A 22,144-nucleotide genomic window follows, 5' to 3' on the forward strand; every position below is an offset into this window, starting at 1 on the left:
TGGAGGAGAGTTTGAGGCGTGGCACAGGAGCAGACCTGGAGATAACGAAGCAGGGAGGGTTGTGGAGGAGAGTTTGAGGCGTGGCACAGGAGCAGACATGGAGACAACGAGCAGGGAGGATCGTGGAGGAGAGTTTCAGGTGTGGAACAGGAGCAGACCTGGAGATAACGAGCAGGGAGGATCGTGGAGGAGCTGGTGAAGCCACTGGACGATGTTCTTGTTGGAAGCACTGAGAAAATACACATTAAAAACGTGTCACTTTGTATCCAGCCAGATGAGAATTAATGACACATGTAAGCATGCAGTTTGACTATTGCTTAAGGAGTTTGGCCTGAAGGAGCTGTGTGAGTGCATCTACCCAGCTTGTGAGTCTCTGCAGCCTTCGTTGCAGAGCTCTGATTTGTTAGTTTCAGATGGATTCATTGACATTTCCTCAATGTTGTGTGGCAGGTATTGCCACTGGCAGATTTTAGCTTGTCATTCTAAATAGCTCTGAAATATAGTTCTTGGCATTCCTTTAGTGAAGCTGGAAGATAATTGGTTGTCCTCCCTGTCAATCCTGTCTGACAAAATGTAGGGTTATTTGTTTAAAGCAATTTTTTTTTTCTTCTTGTGTAAAATAGAGTAACTCTGAAATATCACTTCAGAGGAAAGGATTGGAAAGGAATGTACAAATCGGGGTTTCAAACACAGTACATATAAATAAACAATATTAATATGGTTGACAGAGTGTTGTCTTGGAAAATCTGAATCTGTCTTCAGTGTTCCAGGGAGATGGTAGTGAGATCTTTAAGATGCTGGCAGCGACTTTTACAAACTTACAGTAGGGTCTTGACGTCTGCGAATTTAACTTTCACCAATTCTCTTATTTGCAAATCGGTCTGGCAGGTGGGGTCTTGTTTGGAAGAAGAGCAGAGCAAGCTGAAGGTTATTGACTAAAACTTTCAAGTTAGAGACGCAACAGACAAGGATCATGAGACGCATCTAGCTAGTGAGTGAGCCTCTGCCCCAGCCTCTGCATCTCAGTCTGGTCTTGTTTCTGTATTGTAACAAACACTCCAGGTTCTGTGTCAGCCGGTGACTGGTGACAGCTTTATAAGTCACTGACAGTGACACTGACAAGGAGGGATTCATGTTGTTTATTTTAACTGACTACTATAATTTTTACTATGTTTACTGTTGTTTCTTTTACTTGATCAGTGTTATTTAAATTAACTTATAGCCAATGCATTAGTGCCATTATATCGGGAGGGTTAATTACAGCACTACATGTCTTTTAACCATACATACCTGTGCTCTATATGTTAGCACATTATGCAATGGTATGGGGTGGACATGGTTATATGTGATTTTGGCTACTTCTGACGATTCTCTGAACCCTCAAGGATGTTGAGACCCTACTATCCTAAGAAAGCCTTTTGTTTTCCCCTGTGCCATAGATAAAACATTACCAGTCCTGATATTATAAATACAAAACAATGTCCAACAGATTCACAGGTGTTGTATTTTTCTCCTCTTCCTCGTTGTTTCACTACGTGGTTTCATAACTGTGTCAGTAATCGTGTCATTCCACTTTAGGTTGGCACTTCCGACTGCTTAAAAACATCTTTCCTGTGATCTGGAGTGGAGGCTTAGATCTGCTTTAATCGCTCCCCCTTCAACAGTGTCTCTCTGTAGTCTCTCCCTCTTATGCATTGGTACATATATATCTGTTGTGATTTGTCCTTTTGGCTGTTTTAAAATGTAAAAGAAACAAAAAGAATAGTAGATAGCCCTCTACATCACACAGGGTGTCTCATTCTTTCAGTGGACACATGGAAAGTACAGGCTGACAGATTGCTTAACAAGCATACTGTATTTAAAATTAATTGTCTATGTCCAAGGGAACCATTGAGAGAGAAGAGGAACTTACCATACCTGCTGTGGCAAACGTGGCATTTTCTCCTGCAGGCAGAAAATAAGCCCAAAGACCTACAGTATACACCAGAATGTAATAGCACACACTTGCCAAGTCAGTGCTCCAGGGACAAATATTGACAAAGGAGGTTTTGAATGTTGACCCAAAAGCACAGTGCATCTTCCCAAATGTCAATAAGGATGACACCCTAAGCCTGTAATGACTTACTCAGCAGTGCGTTTGCAGGAGGGGTACACCTCAGACTTCGGCTCAGTAAGCAGGATGATATTTAAACAGGAGGAAATTATTTAATTGTTTTAACATTCATCTTTCTTTCTGAGTCTTCGTTACTCAGGAAAGCAGCCCAAATGAATATTTTTAACTGGGATAATAGAGGTTGAGGTCACATAGGATTGAGAGGAACCTATGAATTTATTTTATCATTTGAAAACATGACTCTAGATGTTACAAAATATGAGATATTGATTATGGTTATTTTCTGTTTAATGTATCTCTTTGGAATTCAGGGAAAGCCTTTGGTGGAAAAATGAATAATATGCCTATGATTGACATCTAGCCATTAGATTGAAAATTGAGGGCGCACTTTAATTGGGGTTATGTAATTAGCGAAGTAACACACTGATCTGTTTTGGGACCCCTGCTGGGCTGAATGGCTTCTTCTCATTGTGACCTCCATGGTGATTTTGTTCTGAGATCTTCCATCTTAGTCTGTTTTCTCTAGCTCATACACTTGGGACAAACAGAACTCCAGGAGCTAGAAATGTCAGAAAGGGCTAACAAATTATGTAATTAGATCAGGGGACAATTTTGAGTACGGAGCTGAATCAGCATGCGATGGCTGCAAAGAAGCAGGTATAAGCTCATTCCACGTGGAAAGAAAAACAAAAGAGACACAAAGTTTTGGCTGTGGAGACTTCCTCAGGTGTGTTCCTGGAGGATAACTTGTTTGGCCTACATTGCCTGTTAGTCTGGGGCTATAAATGTGTACTAAAAAAATGTTGCTTCAGGTCTTCATCATCAAAAACAAAGAAATTAAGATTAAGGTAAAATGGTAAAACCCATCTTTTTTGCAGTACAATGCACATGTAATGATACTGTACGGTGAGATATAAACCTCTTTAGGCAGCCAAGGTTGTCGACTTGATACAACAGAATACAGAAGATATTGTAGGTAAGTTATTAAAAAGCACCTGAAATTGCTTATGAATAACTCTCACCCAGCCTGTGTATGAATTCTTCTGAGGTCTGTATTGATGCTTTGCCCTAGAGAAAAAATATATCTCAGAAATACCACCACACTCAGTGTCATCACTGTGTTCTGTGAGTAGAAAGCACCCCACTACAACAAAGGTGCCTAAGAAAAAAAGGAAGGGACATCATCAAAGGAGATGGCTAAAAGAGTTTTTTTTTTAAGAAATGAAAGATGCACCAGGATTTTTTCAAAAGAAGATGTTGCAACTGGTAAAGGGTGATCCCAGGTAGACAGTAGTTTCAGCAGGGATGGAGTTCCTGCAAAATAAGCAAAGCACACCTGGAGGCACCCCCTGTCCCCCATCCTGTAATGAATCCAGAATCAAAGACAGGAGCAGTGCAGTGCACTGGACTGTAACCTCTTCACTCTCACCTCATCTGAAAGCCCAGGCTGTGGCTCTGTCAGCCCCTGACACCCAGGTACGTGGGCTCCTGAGCTGCACGGCTCGAAACAGCGGTGGCTGCCGCAGCTGCAGGGTTCCGCTTGAGCAGACTGTGAGAGCAGCGATGTGGCTGCCTCTCGCTCACGAAGGGGCAGGGACCAGGAGCCGTAGGGAGAGACTTTGATGTGGAGAACAGCAAGCCAGCACTTTAATCAGCCATAGCACTACAGCAATGAAGCAGCTACAGGAAGGGTCTAATCACACCCTTCTTTTACTTTCATTTGGGCTGCAAGCCACAGAAATAGCTGTTTTTCTCAACTGAGACTGGAGTATGTCTCTCACTAAAATACATAACCAGATTTCCTTCGTTTCTACTTATTTCTACTTCCTGCACAAATGATTTGTGATAATGGTCATGGTGCACCGATTATGTGTTTTCAATTGGACAGAATAGCTGATGGTCAAATGAACTTATTTCATCCAAGGATGTGTTTATAAGCTATAAGAGTAAAGACTGTAAATGCAAGACTTCAGCATCAGGGGCTGTTCTTACCCATCTTTACAAAGCTAAGCAGCAGAGAGGCTGTTTTGATTTCTTTCCGCCTATTTGACCTTAGCTGGGACCACTGCCTGCCTCACTGCTGATAGTGACTCTGAATCCAGTAAGGATGCAACTTTCTGAAGTTGTCAAGGTGGACTGTGAGCTGTTTTGTATGTGGTAACATCTGCCTTTAGACTGTTTCAAATTTAGAAGGGATTTGAAACAATACTTTTCGGAGGTTAAGATGATGACTCAAAAGGACAGCGTGAAATCCACAACTTGGAACTAGCAGATATAAATTTGAATCACTCATATAATATAGGAGATATAGCTGTTATTTAAAATACATATTCATTGCACAAAGGTCCTTAAGATAATGAATAATGAAAATGAAATAATGAAAAAATAATCATGCATTTATATTTTGCACAGCTCCAAGAATGCACAGCTCATGAAAAAAGAATGGGATAACCAAATTTTCAAACAGAATTGTTAAACTGACACTTGAATAGAACTGGGATTTGAGTGTGGGATGAAAACAGATGTGCACAGAGGGGTTGTATTTGCATCATTAGCATTTGTTAAGTGATAAAACCTTCTGATGCACAAATGTGGATGGAAGAGGGAAGTTCAGTGCAGGCCATTGCAGAGCCAAAGGAGTACAAATCTGAGGATATGTCATGCTGGACAGTCATCATCTTCACATGATCCTGACACAGAGGACTGACTTGCTGCATCACTGGGTACCCAAGGTCCACAGCCTGCTGTCCACTATCCAGACTACAGACTGGCTTTCATTCCATCCTTCATGTCATCTCATGTTTCTTTTCCGTAAATTTGTTTCCAGTTCAGAAGAACCTCTCCAAATACCCATAGTGATTTTAAAAAAAGGCATGGACCCACATTTACTGTGTAACCATTCTTAACTGCAGAGATAGTCAGGTTACAGTCTGCACTGTGTGCAGGTACAGTACGACTGTGGAATGTGCAGGTCAAGGGGCACTGGTGGGGTACAGGTCTAAAACAGTCGACCCCACGTCGCTGCAGAACTGGACTCAGCCACACGCACCTACAGGTGGCACAAGCTGACTTCTGTGTCCATCTGTCTTCTCTCCTGCATTCTGTTCACTTGCCTTTGCTCATTCTTCACGGACGAGTTCGAGAGCTCAGGCTGATTCTGTTATCCTCTCTCACAGAGCTGGCACCAGAACTGTTTGTTTTCTGATGTTCTGTCTTCTGCTAAGACAGATAAAAGCGAATATCTAATCTCCCACCCTTGAGTTGAGCTCTAATAGACTGTTTTGTTTTCAATGGCATGCGCTTTATTTTTTTTAAAGTAACTCAGTTTTTTTTTTCTCTGCATTCCCTGGCAATCAAATCTAACCAGGCTGTGGTGGGCATTTGGAATAAAAATTTGCCATTTATGAACAGTCCTCGGGGCGCTGACTAAAATTGTGCCAGGCATACACAGTGCAATTATAGATCTGTGATGTACTGTGTACCATCAAAATTCAATACACAATAAGGACCCTACCACAGCTACTAGTGTAGAGATGCTAAAACAAATGTTTACTTTCCTTTTGTGAAACAGTGACAGTGAGATTAATGTTCCTTCTGTCTGGATAGTGAAGCTGTCTGCTGCACTAAGAAACTCCTCAGAAAGTAATTGAAACAGGACCTTTGAGGTGCCCTACTACTTACAAAACATACAGGAAATGTTCAGACTTGTGGGCTTTCAGAAATGCAGAGCACAGACATCATATTCTGAATACAGTTTTCGTAGAGGTACAGTAGGTGGAGGAATGGAAATTTTGAGCATTTCACACGAGTTGCCCTCATCCAACCCATCTGATTTACCCAAGACCTTTTCCTCTCCTGCCCTGGTCTTGTCCAAGTGAAGTACCAGGGCTACACCACAGCCTGGGTGATGATTAGTGCTAAGCATTAAACACAGTGCATCTGTTTCTTTATACACATGACCCGCACAGAGAAAAGCTCAGCTCCAAAGACAATGAGGCCAATGCACCAAAACTGTCAGAGTGCTTGTTCTTCCTCACCTCCATGTGTGTTCGGCCAGTACCTTTTTCCTTAGATTAAATTAGAAGTGCTGAATTTATTAAGAGTATAGATGCATGAATGCCGGACTGGGACCAAGGCCTCCACCGGATTCTACAGAATTGCTCAGTGGTCAGTCTTTCCTATGCTGGGATTTGAAATGACAGAATATCCTGCTCTTAATATCCAGCCCTGCTGCACTGATCACAGGGGATCAAGCAGCTGCTCCTGGGAAGCACAGGGTACCAGATCTCTTGTCGTTACCAAATGCTCGTCACAAATTGGCACTTAAAACAACACGTTTCCATTTCATCTGTTTTCCACTGGGAACATCTGGATTAAGATAGTAAAAACACACAAAGTTCTTTCCAAAAAATTTAGATAATGCCAATGCAATCTGTGTCTGTACTATGAACAGAATGTGTTGCTTGCCTCTTCTCAAACCACCGCTGCTCGCAGAGCTCATCATCAAAAAGAGGGCTGTATTCATCAACTGTTCTTTCACAGTAAGGCTCAGACCAGGTCAAAACTCAGGACCACTTCAGTCACAAGCTGCGAATCCAGTATAACTGGATTAATATATAATGCCCAGTTCTGGATGTCCACCTTATAAAATATTACATCTTCTGCAGGAAAAGTGTGTACAAAATTTACAGAGACCCTCTCAAACCCTTATTATTACATAATTTAAAATATTACAAAATAATACTAATTAGTAATTATAAAAAAAGACATGGGAAATGTACACATTCATTTTTATGTACCGTATATGGTTCTCAACTTTGGATGAGACATAAAAACAAAGTCCTGACTCTCTGTGGTCATTAAAAATCCCAGGGTATTTCTTGAAAAGAGTAGGGGTGTTACTCCAGTATCCTGGCCAACTTTCCAATTGGCCCTTACCACTCATTACCACTTGATTATCCCCATCTCATCATCTTCATCATTGCTCTTCTCCCCACTGAGAGCTGGTGTGTGGTGAGCGTTCTGGCCATCGCATCATCCAGGTGGGGCTGCACACTAGTAGTGGTGGAGGGGATCCCCATGACCTGTAAAGAGTTTTGAATGGAGTGTAAGGAATTATGATTGTTATTATTATTAGCAGGGTGTTGAACCTACATGCTACACTTAAGAGTATCTATCTTCTCTGCTTTACAAGTTTGTGTTGAGCTGACACCATGGAGGTTTGTTACTTAAAATATGAAGAGCCCAAATCTCACACTACAGTTTCAGCTATTGCTGTGACTTGTCTTTCATCAACCAGCTGTTAACATCTGGATTTAGAGATGTTTTAATAGATCTGAAAAGAGCTCGAGGAGACCATCTGTTCTTATTGTCTCACAATGTTTATGACTTTGGTGGTTTTCAGAAGATTTATCCTGTATAAATGGTGATGAATTTTTAAATGAAGTTTAAATAAATAACGATAAAGTTTATCATTTTATATCCTATTACAAGATAATAATTATCTGCACACTCATTTTGAAATGTTTATTTCTGAAATATTGCTTCATTGTATCAAATTATCTGATGAAAATTTTGTAATAAGACTACAATAAACTGAAATGATAAATTATAGAGAATCACAGAGAAACTGTAACTATGAAGAAGGGTACTAAATAAATTCAATTCAGTGAGGAACAAACATTACAGAGTTAAATTTTTTGAAAAACAGTAGTTTTAAACTATGTTTATATTTCTAAATGAATGCACGATTTGCAGTATTTGCATAAAATCTCAAATAAAATATATTACATTAAAAATAGAATATTAAAGTTCCACTCAAAATGCACTTGTTGAGGGGTTTTTCTGGAAGGGAAAAAAACACGAAGTAATTCATGATGCATACTTTGCAAGCCATTTTGTAATCAAATTCATACAAACTGGCCCTTCTGAAAGGAAAATTGTCAATCATCATCCACAGGCAAAGTTCCAGCTTTTCTAGTGAAGATTGCTCCGCTGCTTTCCTCATAAATACACTCATGTGTGCTGCCTTCCGGCCGTTCTTTTCTAATCTGACAAGTACAGCGGTGTTTTCGGGAGTACAGTACGTCTGTGTGCATTACTGTTTCTGATACAAGGAGCTGAGGTGCCTTCTGAGCGAGTTAGGCCTATACTTGACATTCCAGGCGATATAAAGGGCAACAGCAGTGTCCCTTTCGCTGCTGCCTGTCCTGGTGGGTCTGTTGCCGCGGCGTCTTACATAAAAGCTACACCTTTAGTAAAGTATATTGTGTTTGCCACTGGGCGTAATGTTGAGGCAAGTCATGCTTAATTTCTATAAACTAGAATGCTGTTTTTTTAAAGTTCAGTAATATAGATATAATATAAGATATAATTTATCTTTTAAAAAAAGCGGGCAGAGTGCTGGTTCTGTGGCTCAGGATCTGCGCCAGTGGCTGGAAGGTTGCCGGCTCAAATCCAGAAGCCGGCAGAGGAATCCTACTCCCTTGGGCCCCTGAGCAAGGCCCTTAACCCCAACTGCTCTAGGGGCACCGTATAAATGGCTGACCCTGCGCTTCTCTCCCTGTCTGTGTGTCTCATGGAAAGCAAGCTGGGGTGTGCAAAAAGACAAATCCCTAATACAAGAAATTGGATATGGCTAATAAGGTGATCTTTGTGTCTTTCCTGTGTGCTGAGTCACTTAAATAAGTATCTATCCTTCCAGCTGTCCATTTTCTGGGTTGTGGGGGAGCTGGAGACTGTCCCAGCAAGCGAAGGACTCGAGGTGCACCCTGGGCAGGACTCCAGGCACAGCACAGCAGACACACAGACACAGACGTGCACAGGGCCAGTTTTCCCAGGAGAAAATGATCCTATCCGCATGTTTTTGGATTGTGGGAGGAAACTGGAGAACTCGGAGGGAACCTACATGAACAAGGCGAGAACATGCAAACATCACACGGATAACACTCCAGGTCTGGACCCCAGTCCTGTGGGGCAACAAAGCTATTTATTGTGCCATCTTGCCCACTTAAGTATGTAACCTTTCAAATTTTACAACAAAACAGCAGAACTTCCTTGCCTTATTTCTTACAAAATGGTACTTCTTCCCGACTTCATAATTAAAGTCAGTTGTGACGATAATTCATCAGTTTTGGAAATAGTGGATGAAAGAGGTTGCTGCTAGAATTTAGGCCATGCTTTGCTGTGTGTGCTTCAGTGTCCCATTTAAGTATTTTCTTTAACTGTATTTTCTGTTGAAGGACAGTGAGGAAGATATGTCTCTTCCATACAGATTCAGTCATGTCTCAGTTCCTGTGATCTGGTAAAAACCCTGTTTGCAGCTCCTCTGCCAGTCTCTCAGTGGGTTTCAATAATGTGGCCATGGTCCATTTCTCATGTCGATATTTCTCTCTGCTGTACCCTACTTAAAAAAGAGCTCTTAAGCTCGTAGGCTAAATATTCTAGTGGACATTTATTTTCATGTTACAATAGACAAGTCAAATTGCTTATGTTTGTTCGTAGCCTTTTTATGTAATACTTAGATTTGTAATGCAAATTATAATATGTTCTTTTCAAAATTCAGGATACACAATTCAAGAATGGCAGCAACTGGGATGAGCTCATGATTTCTAATTACACTGTGCCCAGGTCTTCTTTTCTTTGGGACAAAACTATGCAAGATGCTGTAATAGACAGAAAGACCTTTATGATTCATTAATAATTATATATACTGTGTGACTCCACAGTACAGCTTTGTGTGAACGCTCCCATTGGGATAGACTGGACTATGTGCTTGTTTGAAGACCTTTCTTCAGTTCTTATCAAAACCCTGGCTTCTATCAAGAAACTGAAGATGAGGCACTTATTCAAACAAACGGTTGTGGTAGTGTTTAACAAGCTGCCCAGCCATGTTGTTGAAGCTGCTATCTGCTTTTTCTTTTCAAGGAACATCTGGAGGTCCCAGGATCAATTCACCATTATCTGCCGAACTGGCTGACAGGACTTCTCGTGTTTGGAACCTGTCTTGTCGTGCTCAGAGTCGATGCCATGACCCTAGGCAGTCCTTTTTGAGATGTACAGATACCTGTGCCTTAAATAATAGAAGTGTATTCTAGAATTTCTTATGTAATTGATAGCATGCATTAAATTTTAAACGTAAGATAGTGGAGCACATCCTGTTCTGAAACTATTATCTGCTCAGTCTATTTGATTTGAGTTTTCACAGTTTTGCGTTTTACTTTAAAAAGTGTTGGCTTGCAGCTGTCAGAGACCTCTTGTCGAGTTCTGGTGCTAAAGAGAGGAAAGAGCATGGTTTTGTGTTTCCCCTGGAAGCTTCAAGTTGTCAAGGAGGGCTTTTGTTTCTAAGGTGCGTTATATTCCTGCAGTGTGCGACGCTCTGCTGCAGAAATAAGCACCTTCTTTTGACTGATTTACAGCATTTTAAACATATTTCAGGGGATACAGACAATTATTTGTCTGTGTTAATTGCATAAAGGTTTAATGCCAGGATTTGGCTTAAGGCAAGACAACGCGAACAAGAAAGCTTGAGGTCCTGTAATTATATACATAGCAGGTGATTGGCAGGAACTGGAGTTTGTCTCCCTCTCAGGCATTTGTCAGGAGTTCAATTAGTAGTTCCTTTCTCATTCTTGTGCCAATCTTGCCCAGCAGCATACTGTATATTGTATGAATGAAATTTCTGTAACAAGGTGGAGATAAGGCTCTTGTGCACTCTTTTTAAAACTCATTAGAAAAAAGAGAAATACAAATAAATCTCCGACATCAGACAGTATACAGCTCTGCAGTGCAGGACTGCTGGAAGAGAGGGGCTCCCCTGGTTATTTAAGACAACGTCAGGATGAAAAGATGAGTTTCCATTCATTCTGTGGTGTTCTTCTCGTCCTCCACTCCCACACGTAGTTATTGAGAAAACACCAAGTTCTAAACAAGTTCAAGTTACACAGCAAGTGAGCTCAACCTGGAAATTGCTTTTTGTGACCATATTTTTTGTCAGAATATTGCAGTATTCTGGTGGGATTTAATATTTCTTGCTTCTTTTCCGTCAGTGATTCTAGCTTTAAGGCTGTGTTTCTTAGTGGCTTCTCTGACTTATTTATACAATTATGTATTCTTTCTCTCAGTTAATTTTTTCAACATCCATTGTTTTTTTTTCCATTGAGAAATGGTCGAGGAGACAACTCTGAAGAAAGTCCGAACATTGAGTTGTGCTTGACTAAAAACTTAGAGTTAAGGTTCCAGAGTAAACAGAAGGAGATCTGCTTCCAAAGCAGAAATAACAACAACATAAAAATTAAGACATGCAGTGGGTTTTACTGTTTATATTGTAGTTTTATGGGAAGAGCACAGATAACACTTGCAAGTGCATTTACACTGCCAGCAGTACTCCTCTGCTTGGCCTGAGGGATTCACACATGAAGCAAAATGAGAGGCTCAGAATAACCCACATTTAACAGACATAGACATGAAGACCCAGTGTCTCAACAGCATCAAAAGCATCAGACCATTATAATGTGTTTCAAGTTGCATGACCAAAAAGTCATTGTAGGGGCTGGGCATTCACGAGAATCATATAATTCATCATCATTGGGAAAGCTCAAGAAGAGATTCTGGAAACGAATTAACAATACTTGCAATTAAGCAGGGGTTCCTGAAATCATATGGTGTCTTAAAACCACCGGTAACAATAGAAGTGAAAATTGTCTTTTCTACAGTTCATCCCTATGATGATAAACAGCTAAAAAGGGAAAGAAAGACATGCCTCTGTGAAAAATTGTGAAACATTCGGATACTCAGTTTTTATGGACTATCCTCCGACCAAAAGATGAAAAGTAAATACTGAGTTACAAAAGTTGGCTTCAACGGATAAAGCAAGTCCCGCCCACCCGGGCAGAGCTCAGCCAATGGTATCACTGCGCTAGCTGCCTTCACACTGCAGGCCCGGCCCACCCGGGGAAAGCACAGCCAATGACACCCCTGCAAGGTTGTGTTCAAGGTGCAGGACCATCCCTACCTGGCAGAGGTCAGCCAATGACATTGCTGCATGGGCTGCATTCAAATGAGCCCGCCTCTCCAAACGTTTCCTTTAACTCAACATGCATAACAGAATTAAAGGGCATAAATTAAAATTAATTGCTTTTGAATTCATGACTGAGCCCCCGTGGCTGCCTGTTAGAAATATAAACAGGAGTTATTGCTTTATTATTTCTAAATTATATAAAACATCCCATGGTTTGAAAACACCCTTTTGTGCGCTTGAAAACAATAAATAATGCAATAACTATTTTTACAGCCTTGAAAAAAACACAGGTTTATATCACACCCATCGCTTTGCTGTTCTATGCATGGTGTGAATGTACTTTTAGCATGAAAATGCCATTACGATTACCCTTCCGCACAGACTCGGCTGGAGATGAATCATGAATAATGTCCACAGTGATTGTTAATGAGTAACCTGTGAATGCAACTCCAGTAGTTAGGATACCACTTCATGAAGACTGAGAATGAAATGAGTCTCCCCGTTGAACCGTTTGTCTTGTCTGAACTGTTTTGAAATCGCTGCACGGCTGCCCCTTTACGTGTGAAGCGTTCACCACCGGGCGACTGTAATCTGACACCGCAGACTCAGAAATGGAAATGTCTGCATCAAGAAAAGATAAAGCCTAATGAGAGAAAAGCCGATGTTAGCACCAGTCTGCCAAGGAAGTGTCAGTGTTCTAGCAAAATTCCCCCATCGCATCATTTAGTTTAAAGCAGACTTTCTTCTCGCTTGGTCTTTTTCGATAGCTCGCACAACATATTGCCTGCCTCGGTTTAGATCACTGCGCCGCGGAGTTGACGGGAGTGAAAAGTAACTTTGCGATGTGTGGAAAAAGCTCTCCTGCATCCAGAAGTGCATCCTCTGTCAGCACAGTTTTACTGATACCAGCACGCCTGACACGAGGGAGGACAGGCGACGAGTTTAAAGCGCTTCTGTCAAGAAGCACTGTAAGTGCCGTGAAACAGAAGCCATGTTACACCTGGTCTTATTTAGAACACCCTGCACCTCGAGGGACATCTTTCTGCGTGCTGGTTGTGTGCCAGGTGCAGCTGGTCCTTGTCAAAAGAGCACTGCAGCATTGATCTTGGGTGCTTCTTAAAAAAACAGATTTCAAATACTGATACAGTGGAGATGAAAAAGCTGAATTCCCTGTTGTTGTTGGGGTTTTTTTTTGTTGTTGTTGCTATTTTTCAGTACAATTTAGCAAATAACTAAAATAAGGGAAACTGCTTTAGTTAGTGTTCGACTGTACATTGTTCCAAGACTGTCATTAATTGGAACCATTAACAACTCGAATCTTGCAGCTTTTGAAGAATTATACCACGGATTTCTAAGGTTTTCCATTCGGTTTGATAACTCTTGTACAATGTTGTCTTCTTTGAATGATTCAGAAATATCGCACACTGCATTTCACAGCACCCAGAGAATTAGATGTGTCGAGGATATTGATTCTAGTTATAGTGAGATACTGTATGTTCTAACTGTATGGAATATTTAAAGTTACAATAAAAAAATTAACACCCTACCACATGTTGATGTTACTTCAACTCAAATATAGTTCTAAAAAACAAACAGTATATATTGTTTCTGCTTCATTACATTATAATTATTAATATTATAATTTAAGACATCATTAAATACTTGATAGACGATGACGGTTTTTGCATACCAGTACTAATAACTGCATAAAACTAACCCTATAAAATATAATAGTCTGTAGTGCAGTGACAAATAACTGAAACAAAAAAAAGTCAGTAAATGTTTTAGAATTAGAATATAATTTTAAAATGTTTGGTACTGCCCACTTAAATGACAGAACTAGTCATGGCTAGTGACGTTACTGTTTCTGTGCTAGGCTCATGTATTCATCCTTCAGGAAGCTGCTTGCTAGATTAGCCAAAGACAGGATGAAGTCAAAGAATGCTCAGGTGTCTTATTTTCCAAGGATCCTGCTGTTAAAAGAAACTGACAGTATAAAACAATTGTTAAAGCTGTTTGACGATTTCTACGAATTTACCTACAGTAAGTGTCTGTGTTTGCGTCTCACAGCTGTTTTGGAGGCCCTCTGATGCAAACGTTCACCCCCCTGTGTGACTCCTCACAGCTCTCATGCTGTCTTGAGGGCCGTCAGTTAGTAACGTGCTGAATGTTTTGCGGGGTTCGCCCATGGTTGGTGTGGGGGGACAATGCGAACACAAGCGAGAATGTGTGAGGTAGGACGTGTGCCTCTCCTTCTGCAGAAGAAAGAAAAGAGGTCATGGAAAGATGGTGATTTTTATAACCGTACGCTACCTGAGCCGTGTGATATCCAGATGACTTTCACATTATTACAGTGCCAATGCAAGGAAGAACATATGTTTTCATGCTTTTAATATACTACTTAATTTGATTTGAGAACCATTCGATTTCCTGTATTTTAACAGTCCTCTGTTGACGCTAATGAAATTCAATTCTTGTGGTAGCTTTTAGTGGTGCAGGGCTGTTTGTCACTTCCTCCAAAGGAAACGCTGCTGGATGAGTTCCCGCTGTGACCCAATTCCATTGTGAATGATGCATTTATTAGCAGTGAAAGAAATCCTCCATCTCTTATATATGCCATTAATGATGAGATGTGTTCAGTTAAATCTCTAACAGGCTGAAAACAATACAGATGTCTTAACCCATCCATTAATGACAGCTTGGCTGTATTCTGAGCACAGGTCACAGTCTTAATTAACTGAAGTACAAGTGTTGGGTAAACACAGCACAGACATACTGGTACTGTAGTAGTAAAAAAACACAGCGGAAGAATATTTGAATAGCACTGTGACTTGTGACACAATAACTGCAGTTGAGTTTCTTTTATTACTTTAGTTGAAGAGGTACTGTAAAGGGTCTGATAGAACCTATTTATTCAGTCAGAACTGAGGTCTTAAAATGAAAAATGGAGACACAAGTCATCCTTCATTTTAGTAGTTTTGGGATCTGTAATAAAAATGATCATAGTAATTTACTTCTGAAGTGAAGAGTATAGCTAAGAATTGTATTTTTTGTAGAGTTCTTGGAGCAGAAATCTCAAATTGATACTATTCTTTTCTTATATGATTTTTTTTCATAACCACAAACAGAATTTTGAAGTTGCAAAAGTAACCTTTGCCACAAGACCGAATTATTGAGTCAGGGAAAAGAAGAAAATCAAAAATAGAGTTTAACCCAACAAATGCTAGGGTTTATACCAGCATATTCATCTAAATTCATTCTGCATTATAAATGTAGAATAATCTGGTCAGAAATATAATACTAGCAGTACATTAACTCTCTTGTTAGCTCTTTTCTGTTTTATTCTTGTTACTTTTATTAAACAATAAAAATTAATAATTACATTTGGAGGCTAAATAGTTCTGAAATACAGGTGGGGGTTGATAAAGATGTTCAGTTTCTGTCAGGAAGATCAGGACTGCAATGCTGTCTGCTGGCCTGATCTGAAGAATTTAAGAATCATAAATCCAGTTTAAAAAAAAACAAAGAATAACCAAATTACTCTTATCCTGTGTGTGCCCTGACTGTCAGTGGCACTCGTTTTAAATCATGAGAGTCTGCAGGAGAGCAGTAAAGGTGGGCCTGGATAAGACTGGCAGTTACAGCTCATTCTTGTCCTAGTATTTATATAAACATGCATGAAAACATAGAAAGCCAGACACTTGCAAGGGAGGCAGAGAGGATTTGTGTTGGTCCAGCATTGTCAGTTTCTGTACAGTGTATCTGGAAAATTGGCTGTTCCACTGAACCGCTTGAGTGGAGCAATGAGTTGGAAGAAAAACCTTTTACTTTAGAAGAAGCCTAATTAGGTGATTAATCTTGAAATAAGGATAAACTACTTTATCCAGAGGGGCCAAGAATTCATATAGATTTTCCAGAATGCACACAAAATAATGGGAGTGAGTCGCAAGACAAACTGTAGTTTATTAATTGTTCAATTATGCATGCTCAGACTTCTCTACTGACTCAACCAGTTTTGTAAAACAATATTTGCCTAAAATATTTATATTATTGAATTATTAAATATTGTTAATATATTATTATCTGGAATAAGAAATATTCTGAAAAGAAAAATTAAAATTAAATTAAGTAAGAAAAACTGAAAATTGGTAAGGAGTCTTTCAGCCAGACAGGTCAGACTCTTCTTCCTATACTGTACTTTTTAATATAATGTACATGTTTTTTCAAATTCTCAGGGTTTCCTTTAAACTTGAGCTTTCATGGTTAGAACCCTTCTTATTTTCTTGTGATTACATTTGACTGCCCTTTACTACATTGGGTGCCAATGCGCATTTAAAAAAATCTGCTTACCTCTGTTTTGTAACTTGAATAAACTTTACATAAATTTGCAAATAAAATAAACCACTTTAGGTTTAAAAATGGCTGTTTGATTTATTCATATTAATAGATGTTACTACTTGGTCTTGAGCAGCACTGAAGGAAATTTAATTATGTCTATTTCTGAAAAATATATATATTTCAGAACTCATAAACTCAACTGGTGTCTCAATAATCCTAATACCAGTTACAATTTTCAGCAGGATTTATAAGACTGTTACTGAAACAGGCCACCAAGTAGTGTATGCTAATCTAAAAGGACCACTGTCTTTTACAAAGCAATATATACTTTGGGTTGATACTACTTGATAACACCCTTTTTAAGGCTTATATAATGTTTCCATCAAGAGAGGAATGCTTCACTGACTGGAATTTGTAATTTTCCTTCATTATTCTTTCACAGTCGCTATTATACAATCAGCCAAGCCGAAGATGCGCAGATGAAGTTTGAGATTAAGTAGTGGAAGAAGGCCTCTGAAAAAAGGGTGAAACTAGTTTACATGTTAATTTGCACAAGGTCACCTGTTGCCAAGACGTATCTGCATCTTCTTTGAAATATTTGGTTTGAACTCCGGGAGAAAAGCTGTGCTTCAGAGAAGCTTCTGTGACCAATTCAGTAGGTTCAAACTTTTCACTGCAGAGGAGAGACACTTCAGGGCTAAATCATTTATGTTTGCATAAAATGTTTGCTGGCTGTAGGAAAGGTAGCATCAAAGAGTGAATAGTACTGTAAAGTTCAGTTAATTAAAAAAAACTATACAAAAGTATAATAAAACCCTCACCTAAGATAGGTATTCAGCTGTTACATCATTTATTGAAAAGCTGTAGACGGGAAGTTGGGGAAGTTTTAAAAGATTTGTCCCAGACCTGAATTGTGAACAGAACCTCAACCAGCCGCTAATTTTGAAAAGGATCTCATTTTCCTTTCCTTTCCTGTCATGATCTGTGTAAATGATCTCAGCTTATTTTCTCCATTTTCTTACGAGAAGTAGCTGGCTGAAATTCTCGGATCAGTTAGACACTGGCAACCAGACTAAACTAATGTGCCAAATGGCCACCCCTCGTTTTTAACCTTTATGATCTTTTTCGGCTCTCACAACATTCTGTTATTTCTTCTCAAGAGCTGGCTCATAAGCTCACCACCAATGATGGTGATACTGTCAATAAAATAGGTGGAAATTTCAAATACACTGATTCCCAACTGAGCCATTCTGCTGTCTATTTTTTGTAGCAGTTATAGATATTGTGTTTACTGGACAGGCATGCCTTCACAGCATTAAAAATGCTCAGACCCTGACAGCATGCAAGATACTGTTCTATTAAAGTAGCTGCAGCTGTCTATACTACCACAATAGCACACAGACACACACTGCAATGCATAAAAGAAATTAGTAGTGTGTTTCAATTGTGCAAATTTGATTTAGCTAGAATATGTTGATTATTTGTCAGGTTTATGTAGGCACTTTTATAATGCTTCATAATGACAGAAACATACATTACTATATCAGGAGCAGAGACACATTGAAATGAATTTCAAAGAAGACCTGAAACCATGGCTCTCAGCACCAAATGTGAACAAATGATTTTTTTTTGTTTATTTTGTGTTTGTCTTATTTTTGGGTATTTAAAAGATCATACTTTCTTATACTTACTGTACATAGCACTTTTTTGGACACTCCACTCAAAGCTCTTTACAGGTCATGGGGACTCCCCTCCACTATCACCAGTGTGCAGCCCCACCTGGATGATGCTCCAGTACTCTCCCCACACACCAGCTCTCAGTGGGGAGGAAAGCAGAGTGATGAAGCCAGTTTAGAGATGGGTGTTATAAGGTAATGATTGGTAAAGGCCAGGGGGAAATTTGGCCAGGACACTGGGGTAACACCCCTTCTCGTTTAGAGAAACACCCAGGGATTTTTAATGACCACAGAGAGTCAGGACCTTGGTTTTATATCTCAACCGAAGGACGGCACCTTTTTACAGTATAGTATCCCCGTCACTATAGTGGGGTATTAGGACCCACACAGACCGCAGGGTGAGCGCCCCCTACTGGCCCCACTAGTACCTCTAGTACTAGCAGTAACCTGAGCTTTCCCAGGAGGTCTGCCATCCAGGTACTGACAGGCTCACTTCCGCTGAGCTTTAGTGGGTTGCAAGTTGTGAGTTGCAGGGAGATACAGCTGCTGTTAAAAAAACAAGGGTATCCAATCCTGGTCCTGTAGGGTTGGTGAGTCTGAGGGTTTTCTAAGCCCTGATAAACACCAGCACCTGAAGAGCAGGAGAGAACTCCCAGTGTGTTTCAGTGAAGCCAATAAGGAACTTGTGTCGCTGAGCTGCAATGAAAACCGGGGAGAAACAGTGGATACTTTTAATGGGTGCACAGGTAATATTCACATGATGCAAGTCTGACAAGAGGTGTCAGCGCAGTGGAGTGCTGTTTACAAAGATGCAAAGAAGCGCATCCCAGTGGGCCCCTTGTCCTGGGATATTGTTGTGCATTCCAGTTTGGTTTTATATGGACAGTGCATGTTTTATTAAAGTTGAGCGTTACAAGGACAGATTAAATTCCTCTGCCCAGTCATGCATGTACAGCATCTGAGAAGTACAGTATACATTATACACAGTGCAGCCCAAATAAGAAGTTCTTCACGTGGGATTGCAAAGGCTTTTTGGAACTGCCATTAACGCTGGTGTCTTTGTAAATAATTTGTATGAGAGACAATCTTGGCATCACCTTTCCATTACGGTCCTCTTTCCAGCCTATCTGAGTTGCCTTCAGCAATGTGAAGTGGCGCGGTGTAATGATATCACACCGAAATAGACAAATACAAACAGCTGCTTGAAAATGGGAAAAGAGTAGAAGCAGCAGAAGGAGCACAAAGAGTTTCTAGCTGAAAGGAGGGCAGTGCAAGTCCATCTGGGTATCTGGGTGTTCTCTGGTGTCAGCTTTCACCCCCAGCCTTAGCAGAATATACAGTTTAAAGGGAAAGGCTCTCTGGCTGTGCCACGCCTAAAGAGAATACATGCAAACTGCCTTTGCTTATCATTGTCCTTATTCAGTTATCAGGAATTTGAGGACATTTTAAAAAGGGAGCTGTAATCCATAAAGATTGAAACCTCTCTCCTGCAGTACCTTGTATGTATATAACAGCCAGCTGTGAACACCCATCGAAGTATGAAGTTAAGAAAGAGGCACGATACAAATTTGCTAGTGTCTGTATTTTACATTTAGATTTCCTTTTTCTGAAAATAGTTTCAGCTTATATTGTGATAGATCTTTGAACAGTTTGCTTCCCAAGAGCCATCACCATGGCATTTTTACTTTTGGCAAAGTATTTCTTGTTAAAAGACATACGCCATCCTACCTTCACTATTCTTTCTTTTACTATTTTGTTTTACTTGCATTACTCCTTAAATGAAAAGGCAATCAACAGGACCAGTCAGGCCTGGTTAACGTCGACAGTGTTCTCTTAGTTTGGGATTTTCTCTTCAACAAAAGACAAATGCACTCAAGTTAAATTTCACTATCTTGTTAGAAGACTTTATTCTGAATCAGTATGATGTGTGGCTAGACACCACGCAGGCATTTTCTGAGTTGGCCTCAACTCTCTGCAAAATCTCTGCAAGTCCGCTCAGAACATATTTATCATTTGCAGTGTTTGCCTCTTTAGCTGTGTGTCTGCTCTACCGGTGACAATGGAGTGTGTGTGTTTGTGATATTCATGGAGATGGGCCCTACATACAGCACTGTAAACTCATTTCTCTTCTACAGTCACAGATAGTGGTAGATGGCAGATGTAGCATTCAAGCTCTCGACATAGTGCTTTGTCATTATCTTTTGACTAATTAGTATTCAGTCACGCAACCTGACACCCGAGACAAAACACTCCAGTCTTTACTTCTGCTGAACAAACAAGATGTACTGTTTGAAATTAGGCCACGATAGCCGGGCCACTATCATGCAGGGTAGATGTCATTACCCTTAGGAAAATATCTACAATTTCATGCTCATGAAGATAATGCAGCTGGCTTTGTGCGTGAGTTGTACTAATTTAATAGTGCATTTCACCTCAAACTATAATACAGAGAGGAGCCATATAAGGTTTCATATTTAATAATCACTGCAGATCAGATAACACCAAGGATAAAGGCTCTAATCTTAGGTTAAAGTGTTATACACAGATTGTTCTCTACATATAAATTTTTAATATGATTATGTGCAATTTTCAAACAGATGTCTCCAAGCATATGCTGTGCTTGAGAGCTATTGTCTTGTTTTGGACCTTTTTTTGGAAGAGAAATGATCACCTACATCTGTATCTACAGAGGCGTGGTAGTGTGTTCAACCTGACATTCAACAGCCTCTCCAAGTTGTAATGTGCACCTTGTTCAGTACGTACTGTATAACATAATGGTTACGTCATGTCATATGAAAAAAAATCTGAATTTAGAAAAATAATTTCTTGTCTATACAAACTAGATCTTATAAATTAACTTTAGTGTGAAAAGTCAACAAATACGAAAAATACCCTGACACAGAATGTCAGTGTGAGTTGTTCCTCAGCTTTACACAATTATAGTTGCTTTCCCCTAGGGTAACACAATCATTTTAAAGGCCTTGAAAATCCTTTGTACTCCCCTTGTACATGAAAGGAAAGGCTGTTCATTTATTTTGGAATAAGAAAGAAACCGGAGGCTTATTGACTACACTTCCTGCCCCATCTCTGCACATTACAATAATGAAGCAAAGGTGTGTAAATACACACTGTGTGGAAAATCAAGGATCTTCCAGGAGTTCTGACTCCTCGCCCTGCATGCTCTGGTTTCCTTGTTGCTTCCCCTCACTGCTGGTAAATAAACTCACAGGCCTTGAGAATCGAGTCTGTTTGCCACTCTGCACTGAGCAGTGCTTGGTATGCATGAAAGACAAGCCAGTGACCTTTCATCAGTCCGGTTTCATCTCTGATTTTACTGATTGCACCGGCTCCAACACAGAAGGTCAGCAGCATCCCTTCCAGTTTTAATTTATTGCTTCTAACTAGAGCTCTGAAACACAACAGCCCCTATTAGCCTTAGATTGGTCTTATAAAGCAGCAGCTCTTTGTACCTTCAAAGGCTTTTTAAATCCACAAACTGCTTCATTTCACTTGGAAATGACACCAAAGCTACATTGAGATGCAGTGGCATGTAGAAAGCAAGTTTTGTTTATGCTAGTGCCATATGAATTTAAATACTTATGTGTATTATGCTTTCAGTCCCTTTACAGTACATCATTACATGTTTCAAATCACATAGTCTAACATAATTGCCTTCCCCCATCCATTCAGAGCAACACTCCCTTCCTACCGAAAGAGAAATAAAGAGCTTCATTAAAACAGAACAGCCACTGAGCATCCCTGAAGTGTACAGCCCAGGAAGTTCGCCAGAGGAAGAAAACATACTTACTGTTGAAACTAAAAGCACTTGCCTTCCCTGGCCACTCTCACGGCTTTTCAATGAGGCACCTCAGAACACCCCCTTTTTTGTGGGAAGTGCAGATGGCGTTAGGGATTCGCGAGGAGAATAGAGGAGCAGGCAGAGACGCGATTGGATAGCGGCAGGATTTGGCAGGCAGGCTGGTGGGAGGGTCCTTTTGT

The 22,144-nt window shown here is 40.1% G+C and overlaps 1 protein-coding gene and 1 long non-coding RNA gene across 5 annotated transcripts in view; one reads left to right on the plus strand and one right to left on the minus strand.

Moving 5' to 3' along the window:
* LOC148657673 (catenin delta-2-like) overlaps positions 1-22,144 on the plus strand; it is a 305,588-nt gene that overhangs the window by 70,719 nt on the left and 212,725 nt on the right. The gene's annotated exons all lie outside the window — the stretch shown is intronic.
* On the minus strand, positions 6,808-22,101 carry LOC148657674 (uncharacterized). The gene is made up of 2 exons (XR_015941104.1): positions 21,954-22,101; positions 6,808-7,197 (listed from the first exon to the last, which is right to left on the minus strand). It is a non-coding gene; the product is annotated as an uncharacterized LOC148657674 (long non-coding RNA).

This window comes from Lepisosteus platostomus, chromosome 8 (genome assembly GCF_059453375.1).
Source record: "Lepisosteus platostomus isolate fLepPlt1 chromosome 8, fLepPlt1.hap1, whole genome shotgun sequence".
Lineage (NCBI taxonomy): Eukaryota > Metazoa > Chordata > Actinopteri > Semionotiformes > Lepisosteidae > Lepisosteus > Lepisosteus platostomus.